This window comes from Apium graveolens, chromosome 5, assembly GCF_009905375.1.
Source record: "Apium graveolens cultivar Ventura chromosome 5, ASM990537v1, whole genome shotgun sequence".
In the NCBI taxonomy this organism is placed as follows: domain Eukaryota; kingdom Viridiplantae; phylum Streptophyta; class Magnoliopsida; order Apiales; family Apiaceae; genus Apium; species Apium graveolens.
The window spans coordinates 160,687,752-160,698,461 of record NC_133651.1 but is presented as its reverse complement, the minus strand read 5'-3'; positions in this window follow the sequence as shown (position 1 = coordinate 160,698,461).

Here is a 10,710-nt window from a genome sequence, read left to right as displayed (position 1 = left end):
TGACCAACGCCCCAGCAGCGTTTATGGACCTGATGAATAGAATTTTCAAAGAGTATTTGGATAAGTTTGTTATTGTGTTTATAGACGATATTTTAATCTATTCCAAGACAAAAGAGGATCATGCGGAACATGTGAGAACGGCTTTGGAAATTTTAAGGAAGAAGAAGTTATATGCTAAATTGTCGAAGTGTGAGTTTTGGCTACAGGAAGTTCAGTTCTTAGGACACATCGTCAGTAATGAAGGGATCAAAGTGGACCCGGCAAAGATCGAAGCAATTACGAATTGGGAGAGACCGAGAACACCCACTGAGGTAAGAAGTTTCCTAGGATTGGCGGGATATTATCGTCGATTTGTTTAGAATTTCTCAAGGATTGCCACATCATTAACAAAGCTTACACGAAAGAATGAAAAGTTTATATGGAACGACAAGTGCGAAGAAAGTTTTCAAGAATTGAAACAGAGATTAATCACGGCACCTGTTTTGTCACTTCCAGACGATCAAGGGAATTTCGTAATTTATAGCGACGCTTCTCATAAGGGACTAGGATGTGTTCTTATGCAGCACGACAAGGTGATTGCTTATGCGTCAAGACAATTGAAACCACACGAACAGAAATACCCTACTCATGACTTGGAGCTAGCAGCTATAGTTTTTGCTTTGAAAATTTGGAGACATTATTTGTATGGAGAAAAGTGTGACATTTTCACGGATCACAAAAGTTTGAAATATATATTTACCCAGAAGGAACTTAATATGAGGCAAAGAAGATGGTTAGAATTGATCAAGGATTATGATTGCTCGATTAATTATCATCCCGGTAAGGCGAACGTTGTAGCAGATGCGTTAAGTCGGAAGGAAAGGTTAAATGTGTTATCTGTACCTGAAGAAATATATAAAGAATTTCAGAAATTAGAATTGGAGGTTAGAATTTGCAAACCTGAGGAAGCAAAAGTATACAGTATGGTTTTCCAACCGAAGTTATTGGAGAAAATAAAGAAATGCCAGAAAGAGGTAATGGATCAAGATATAAATAGTTTGGTAGGTGAGGAATTATGCACGCAACAAGATGATCAAGGTATTCTTAGGTTTTCTTCAAGAGTTTGGATTCCACCAGTGACGGAGTTAAAGAATGAAATTTTACAAGAGGCACATAATTCAAGATATTCCATCCATCCAGGGAGTACCAAAATGTACAGAGATTTAAAGAAGAATTATTGGTGGCCAAATATGAAGAGGGAAATTGCGGAATGGGTTAACAAATGTTATACCTGTCAGAGAGTTAAAGCGGAGCATCAGAGACCAAGCGGATTGCTACAGCCATTGGAGATTCCAGAATGGAAGTGGGAACATATTACCATGGATTTTATAGTTGGATTACCAAGGACAAGGGCTAATCATGATGCCATTTGGGTTATAGTGGATAGACTTACCAAGTCAGCTCATTTTCTGCCTATAAATGAAAGATTTTCGCTCGACAAGTTAGTCCATATGTACCTAAAAGAAATTGTAGTTCGTCATGGAGTTCCAGTGTCTATCATATCTGATCGAGATCCAAGGTTTAATTCAAGATTTTGGAAGAGTTTTCAAGAATGTTTGGGAACAAAATTGAATATGAGTACGGCCTATCACCCGCAGACGGACGGCCAAAGTGAAAGAACAATCCAGACAATCGAGGACATGCTACGTGTTTGTGCTATTGATTTCAAAGGAAGTTGGGACGAGCATTTACCCCTGGTAGAATTTGCTTATAACAACAGTTATCACGCCAGCATTGGGATGCCACCTTATGAAGCCCTTTATGGACGCAAATGTAGATCTCCATTATATTGGGACGAAGTAGGAGAATGCAAAATACTCAGACCTGAATTGGTACAGCAGACAAAGGAAGTTGTTGAACTTATCCAGAAAAGATTAATAGCCGCACAAAATCGTCAGAGGAGGTATGCAGACCAGTCAAGGAAAGACATGGAATTTGAAGAAGGGAGCTTGGTATTATTGAAAGTATCACCGTGGAAAGGACTAACGAGGTTTGGGAAGAAAGGGAAGCTAAGCCCAAGATATGTCGGACCTTTTGAGATCCTAAAGAGCGTTGGCAAAGTCGCTTACGAATTGGCGTTACCTCCGCACATGGAGCACATTCACAATGTTTTTCATGTATCGATGCTCAAGAAATATAATCCAGACTCCAGGCATGTAATAGAATATGAGCCAATAGAGCTTCGGGCAGATTTATCATATGTAGAGAATCCAATAGAGATTTTAGAGGAAAGAGAGAAAATATTGAGAAATAAAGTGATAAAGTTAGTAAGAGTATTGTGGAGAAACCCAAAGGTTGAAGAGTCAACCTGGGAGTTAGAAAGTGATATGAGAGAAAAGTACCCTCATTTGTTTTTTTGGAGATTCTGAGGACAGAATCCTTTTAAGGGGGGAAGGATGTAATATCCGGGATATAACGTGTAATTATTTCTACTATTAAATAATTAATATGTGTGTTCAGTATCTATTCTGTGAGTTAATTGTTAAGTGATATATGTACTTGAATATTCAAAAATAATATTAATTGAGTATTTTAATTTTTATATGTCCAAAATAAAATATAGATAATTGTTATATCTTCCTAATTATTTTTATGTTGATTTATAGATTTATAAGAATCATATGAAATTTTTAAAATCTTTTTCCGGGTAATTAAAATCAATTTTATAAAAACGGGAACCAACCAACGTCAACCGTTGTTACGTTTTTGGAACCCGAAACTCTACCGAGAACTCCTTCCTAACCTAATTGTAATATTCCGAGCATTTTCCATGTTTCGACTTTTTCGATCCGGCGTACGGTTTGTCCTGCGCGGGTCCCGGCACAACATTTTCGATACAATATTCGTTTCGGTAAATTAATAAAACCCGTATTTTCGATAAACGGGAGCTTTTTATTAAACTATCCCAATTATCACTTCGTAGTACGTGTAACTGGGTGCTGAGACCAAGACCGCAGTACAAGTTGTACTGATTTGGATAATTATCCCGAAAACCGATACCGTTTGGATCAGTTTTTATAAATAAACGTACCATTTTATATCCGGAATGATCCAACGGGATACTAATTTTCCGTAATTATAAATAGCCTTTTACCATATTTTATTTTGTATCAAAATCGTTTGCAGACAGATAAATATATAATTTTACAGAGAAAAATCATATATTCATAAACCTTTCTGAGAATCAAACCACAAATTCAAGGCGTTAGTGAAATCCGTTTGAAAAGTTGGAGTAACCGATTTGAAGGTCTCAAGGAGTACTATCAGATTCTAAGCTTGGTTTCACTGCAGAATCAAAGGTTGAATTTCTAAAAATTTAATTATTTTTGAATTTATTTTATTAAAAATATGAATTTTTGTTCGGATGATTGTTTGTGTGATTTGATGATTGCATGTTGTAGAGCTTATTTTCCTGATGATTTTCATATGTCATACGTCTGATTTGGAGTTCAATAACATGTTCAAATTTGAGTTTGATTTTCGAATTTTAAAATTAGGGTTTATAACCCGTATGAATGTTCTTAATTGAAATTTGGGGGTTTCTTATTCTGTGATAGATTGATGTTGTGATATAGTGGATTGTGTTCTCTGTGAAATTAGCAATCCAGTCGTATAAGTTTCATGAACCAACGAAGTCTGTAGAGAAGGGAGTTGTGTTTTGAAGTTTTCCGATGTTCGCCGGAAACTGGAAAATTTCACGGCCAAATTCCGGCCAACTCAGGGATTGTTAGGTTGTTTTGATTGCATGGTTGTGTTCCTGGTGTTGTGTAGAAGTGATCTGGAGCTTGTGGCAAGGTGAGGAGGCCGGAATCGTGTTCTCCGGCCACCCCTGTGTTTTCCGGCGACTGACTGTAAAAATTGCAGTTTGGTCCCTGAACTTTTGAAAACGATGCAGTTTGGTCCCTGTAGTTTCCAGACTTTGCAAAAATAGGATTCCTGTTTTAAAAATGTTTAAAAATCATATTTCCCATTTATTTTTATTATAAAAATTCGTTTTTAATTTCTGAAAATTCTAAAAACTATTATTTTAATTCCGAAAATTATTTTTAATTCACAAATAAATCTGAATTAATTATTTAATTAATTTCAGTTAATTTTTAATTGATTAATTAGTTAATTAATTCGAAAATTAATTGATTAATTGATTTAATTACTTATTAATTGATTTTTAATTAATTATTTAATTAGATTTAATTATTAAAAATGATTTAAAAATTCTGAAAAATAGTTTAGAGCTTTAAAATATTATTCTAAATTATTTTCAAGGCTCGATAATTATTCTAAAATTGTTTCGGAGCCAGAATTGGCCAGCCGAACCCTGTTTATTAACTTGAAATTGATCCAACGACCCGTTTTAATTCCGAAAAATGTTTTAAAAATTATTTTAAATACCCGAAAGCACATTTATGACCTAAGACTTCTTTATAAATGATATGTCATTGATTACGTGATGTATTATGTGTTATACGTGACATGTGGTTTGACTATCGGTCTATATATGCGGTGTTTACTTCGTTATTGCGTAGATTTCAATCCGTTAATCGGATTTGGGTAAAACGAAGGGTAGATAAAAGTGTGCGTTAAATAGAATCTTGTGAGTTGATGATTGATAGATGCTTTTGATATGTGAGCAGAAGAGGCAAGGCGTAGAAAAGGGAAACAGATAGTTGAGGAATAAGACGATTGTGATTGGAAGCGAGTACAGAGTAGTGAGTTAATACCAGGCAAGTGTTCTGAACTTTCTCGAGATATTGTAATTCTTGATAGTCTTGTTGACATTGCAAGTGCTTTGAAGCACGGAAACCGAAACCCTGATTTCAGTTATTGTTCTTGAGCCATGAACCATATTCTTTTTAAACCATTGATCATTGTAAACCCAAACTCGAACCTCAAGTATACGGTACTATTCCATAAATACATGCAAACAAAATCCCAAACACTGAACTGAATTACTTGTACATTCAACCATTGTATCCTATGCTTTGAGAGCCCAAATCTTTGAAACCCTGAAATATTGATTCTTTTGTTATCCAATTCTTTCATTACCCAGCATTTAAGCTTTTAAACTACTTTATTGATCCTTACAAAGATTGAAACCCTTTCATTGTTAAACACTCATTGTGGTTAATGATTCTGGTTATTGTTTATTATTGCATATTTTGTTATTATGTTAGAATTGGATTGTTTTTATAAAATTGTGGACCAGATTCGTGGTCAGACCATATAATGGTCAAGTTAGGCCAATGTGTGCCTTGGATCCAGTAGTTAGAGCAATGCTGTGTGCCTTGCTCGGGGTTAGTGCGTGACTGATCAGCAGCCTAACCTTGATTTTTTAAATTAAAAGTATATTATCCAATTCTAAATCATAATCCAATGTTCACTTGATATCATAATCATAGTCGCCTGATGATCATTATTCTCAGTTTTGTTATTGTGACTTGCTGAGCTAGTTAGCTCATTTGTGCGATGTTGTTTATATTCTTTCCAGTTAAAAAGGAACCAGTTGGTAGCGAGGATCCCCAGTCCAGCGCGAGAGCTAGGGGTTCAGGTTGAGGAAGCTGAACTAGTAGACTTCTTTTGGGATAATTTAAGTTTGTAAAAGTTGTAATAATGTTTGATACTCAGTGTGAGTTTGAAATAGTTGGGATTTGAACGGTTTGTAATATATTAGTGTGTTGGCTTGTGTGCATACTTTAACCTGTCGCGGTCCGTGATGGTTGATAAGTAGGGTCATTGCATATATTATTATTATCTTTATTATTGTTATAAGCAGGTTATAATTAAGGTGTGTGAGTGGACCCCAAACTTCTGACCCGGGTTTGGAAGGCGCCACAGTTATCTCCTCTGTCAGACTTTCCTCCTTTGCCATTAGACTTTCTGAACCCTTTCTTTTCAGAACTTCCACCTTTCCTTGAAAACTTATTGTCCTTTCTGAATTTCTTGTAAGCAATCTTTGTGATACCCTTCACCATAAGAGCACACAGTTGTATCATCTCTGCATCAACGTCATAAATTTTCCGATTCTGAATCAGCATCATCAGAATATGATGACTCTGAATCAGACTGTATGATGAGAGCCTTTCCTTTGCCTCTTTTTGAGACAACAACTTTAGGAGATTCCTCCTCAGCTTTAAGAGCAACTGTTTTTGACTTTCTTCCATGCCTTTTGCTCCTTTGATCCATCTCAAGTTCATGAGTTTTGAGCATACCATAAATTCCATCAAGAGTAGTTTCAGCAAGGTCATAGTTGTCTCTTATGGTAGTAGACTTCAAATCCCAATTTTCAGGAAGATCTAAAAGGAATTTTATATTTGAATCTTCAAGATCATATTCCTTATCCACCAGTGACAGATCATTCAAAAGTTTGGCAAACCTGTCATATAAATCAGTTAATGACTCATCAGCTTTTGAGTCAAAGTGCTCATACTCTTGAGTGAGTATTGTCTTCCTGTTCTTTTTGATTGCATCAGTTCCCTGGCATCTTGTCTCCAAAGCATCCCATATCTCCTTTGCAGTCTTGCATCCAATTACCCTGTTTGACATGACATTGTCAATTGCACTATTAAGCAGATGCCTTACCCTTGCATCCTTGGCAATATATGAGATGTCTTCAGTTGTGTACTCAACTTTCTCCTTTGGTATCATCTTTGCTTGTTGATCAGCAACTGCAACAGAAAGCTTGGTAGGCTTATATGGTCCATCATTGATTCTATCAAGGTATTCTGGATCTGTGGCTTCCAGAATCATAGCCATCTTTACCTTCCATATAGGATACTCAGATGGTCTCAGTATGGGAACCCTAATACTCTCATATCGACTGTGAGTTTGATTATTTTGAGTATCTTGAGTTTTGGTGGGCTTAGATGGAGTTTATGTTTCTTCAGACATGATTGTAAACTGGAGGTCACTGTTTGTAAGTCAACAGAGAGGCTCTGATACCACTTGTTAGGTCACACAACACTATAGAAGGGGGTTGAATATAGTGTTTATAAAATCAAATCGATTTATCAACACAAGTATGTAACAGTAATCAAGTATATTCAATATAATAAACTCTGTTACAACAGAACAGTTGTTCTCTCTCAGTGATGAACAATATCACTAAGAGCTGCTAGGTTACAATGTATAATCTTTCTCGTGACTGATAACACATATAGTGTAAACCCTAAGATGTGTTTATATAGTACACAGTTACAAGATATCTTCTAATTGATATGGAATATAATTCTGTCTCCTAAAATATATTAATCAAATATTATCTTCTACAAGTCTTCTAGCTGTCTAACTCTTCATGCATATCTTCTATTATTTTAGTCATGATCCTTTCCGGTAAATCAGCTTTTTTCCTTATCTGAAGTATCCGCACTTAAGTCCTGATATAAATCCTGACGGCCTTAAGTTCTGATATAAGTTCTGACTTCAGTAAGTTCCGATTTCCAGTAAGTCCTGATATTAAGTTCTGAAACTAAACACAACAGATTAGACATGATATCACAAATATATCTAACATGATATCCGCATATCAAATCAATCTTAGAAAAATACTTGGCTCGTTTCAGCTGATCAAACAAATCATCGATTCGAGGTAACGGATACTTCTTCTTGATCGTAAGCTTATTGAGTTCCCGATATTCGATGCATATTCGCATGCTTCTGTCCTTCTTCTTAACAAATAATATCGACGCACCCCATGGGGATACAATGGGTCTAATCACTCCTTTCTCCAACAATTCATGCAATTGCTTTGCCAATTCATTCATTTCAACTAGCGCCATTCTGTACGGGGCTTTAGATACCGGTTCCGTACCAAGTGCTAAATCAATTGCAAACTCAATTTCCCTATCTGGAGGAAGTCCTGGTAATTCTTCTAGAAATACGTCTGGAAATTCATTTACCACTGGAATGTCTTTCGGTTTTGGTGGATCCTGAATTCTATCTATCACGTACGCAATGAAGTGCTCACATTCGTTTTCCAATAACTTTTTAGCTCAAATTATCATCAAGAACTTCCTTGCTTGCTTCTGGCCTTTAAACGTTACCACTTTCTCATTTGGCATTTTCAAGATTACTTTCTTATTACGACAGTTTATCTGAGCATCGTGCTTAGATAGCCAGTCCATTCCTATGATAATGTCAAACTCTCCTAACTTAAATGGTATCAAGTCAGCGTCAAATTTATTGCCATAAATCTCAATCTCACAGTTCGCACGCACTTGGTTTACAGTTACACGTTCCTGATTTGCTAATTCTACCATCATAATCTCACTTAACAATTCAACTGCATAATTCATCTTATCAACAAAATCTTGAGAAATAAATGATCGAGTTGCTCCCGAATCTACCAGTGCTTTAGCACATACAGAATTCACAGTAAGCGTACCAGCCACAACATCGGTGTCCATGATAGCATCATCTTTCACAAACATGTCATAAACTCTAGCATTGGGAGGTTCATTCACTGTTGGAGGGGCTCACATGATTTACAGTGTATTATTGACTGGAATTGGTGCTTTGCAATCCCTGGCTATGTGCCCTGGATTTCCACACTTGAAACAGGTATACCCAATTGCTAGAACTTTGTCTGCCTGATTCCTGGTAGGCTGATCCTTGTTGGCTGGCTCCCTGGCTAGCTGATTACGGCACTCCCTTGAATAGTGCCCCCTCTTATTGCATCTATAACAGACCATATTTAATTTGTTCTAGACTCCACCATATTTCTTTACACGGACTTGGAAATCTGGTATAGCTGGCCTCTGCTGGGTTGGCTAGTTCCCAGTGGTTGGACGGTTATCCTGGCCTCCGTTGCCGGCATTCTGTCTGTTAAAATTTCTTTCAGGATGGAACTTTCCTTTCCTCTGATTGAAATTTGGAAACTTCCCTGCTTGAGACGGTCCTTCATTCCCTTTAAACTTCCTTTTCTTACTTTCCTTCTCATTTTGAGACATTTCACTTTCTGTCTCCGTAATCATGGCTTTTTGCACAACTCCCGCATAAGTGTCCAATTCAAATATGGCCACCTTCCTTCATATCCATGGCTTAAGTCCTTGCTGAAACCTTTTAGCCTTCTTTCTATCAGTGTCCATATACGATGGCACAAACCTAGACAATTCCTCAAACTTGCTTTCATAATCTGCCCCTGACATATTCCCCTGCTTGAGCTCCATAAATTTCAATTCCATTTGATCCTGAACAAACTGAGGGAAATACATCTCAAAAACAACTCCTTGAATCTATCTCACACAACATCATCAGTACCTTCCAACACTTTAACAGTTTCCCACCAGTAGGTGGCTTCATTCTTCAGATAGTAACTTGTAAACTCGGACTTCTGTTCCTCCCTCACCTTGACTAAGGCAAATGCCTTCTCAATCTACTTCAACCAGACTCTTGCCTCAATCAGATCTATAGAACCTTTAAACTATGGTGGATTTACTGCCTAAAAGGTCTTAAAGGTTACCTGAGGATTAGCCTACCTCTGCTGTTGTTGAGTCAGGTGGACTGTCTGTTTAGCCAAGATCTGAAGAATCTGGGCTACAGTTGGGTCTATGGGACCTGGATTCACATTCTTGTTATTGTTATCCTGGGTATTGTTGTTATTGTTGGTTTCTTCGTTTTGGTTGGAAGCACGGGTGTTTCTTCTAGGAGGCATTTTCTGTAAAGAATCAAACAACTTATTTAGCCTTTATATCAAATCCTTTTTATGATAAGATTCTGTAGAACAGAAACATCTCTTTTTGTAAACATTTTTAATCATTGAACTAAGTAAATTACATGCTTTTTAACAAAATGTAAATAATTATGGGAAAAGGGTACATGTTATCACAAGAGTTTATAATGAGTGCAGTAAGATAAAACGGGTAGAGTAAAGTAATGACAATGCTAGAAAAAGGAAAGGTACGGATATATATCAAAGTTTGGTGGTACAAGCGCGAAATGTTTTATTGAAGGCAAAGGTACAACAGGACTATCCATTATTCAGCAAGTCTTGTTTATTTATATTCCCACCAAAAGTCTGATCTTACATATTACACACACTATTATACATATATCAGCTGTCACATCATCTCCGTCGTCCAGTTTCAAGTACTCTCCAGGTTCACTGAATCTCATTCCGAAATTCCCTCACGTTTCTGCCGACATCTATAATCCTGATAATGTGTTGTAATCTCCGGATATGTCCCAATAGGGCTTCTCGTTCCAAATAATAGCCTCGTACTAGAGATTACTGAAGAAATTCATTGTTAGTCCTCAATGATACTATAGAAGGGTATCTACAATCAATTCGATTATAAATGCAAGTATGTAACAGAAAACAAGTTTATTCAATATATCAAACTCTGTTACATTAGGTTTAATCTACTCTCTCAGTGATGTATGATATCACTAAGAGCTGCTAAGGTTATAATGAATAATATTCTCGTGAATGATAACACATATAGTGTAAACCCTAATCTGTGTTTATATACTACACAGTTACAAGATATCTCCTAATTGATATGATATGTTCTGTTTCCTAAAATACATCAATCAAAGATTATCTACTATAGTCCTTTAGTTGTATATCTCTCCAAGCATGTCTTCTTTTGTTTAATCCAGATCCTCTCCTGTAAATCAGTCACTTTTTATCCCTAAAGTGTATTCGCACTTAAGTTCTGATGTAAGTCCTGATGG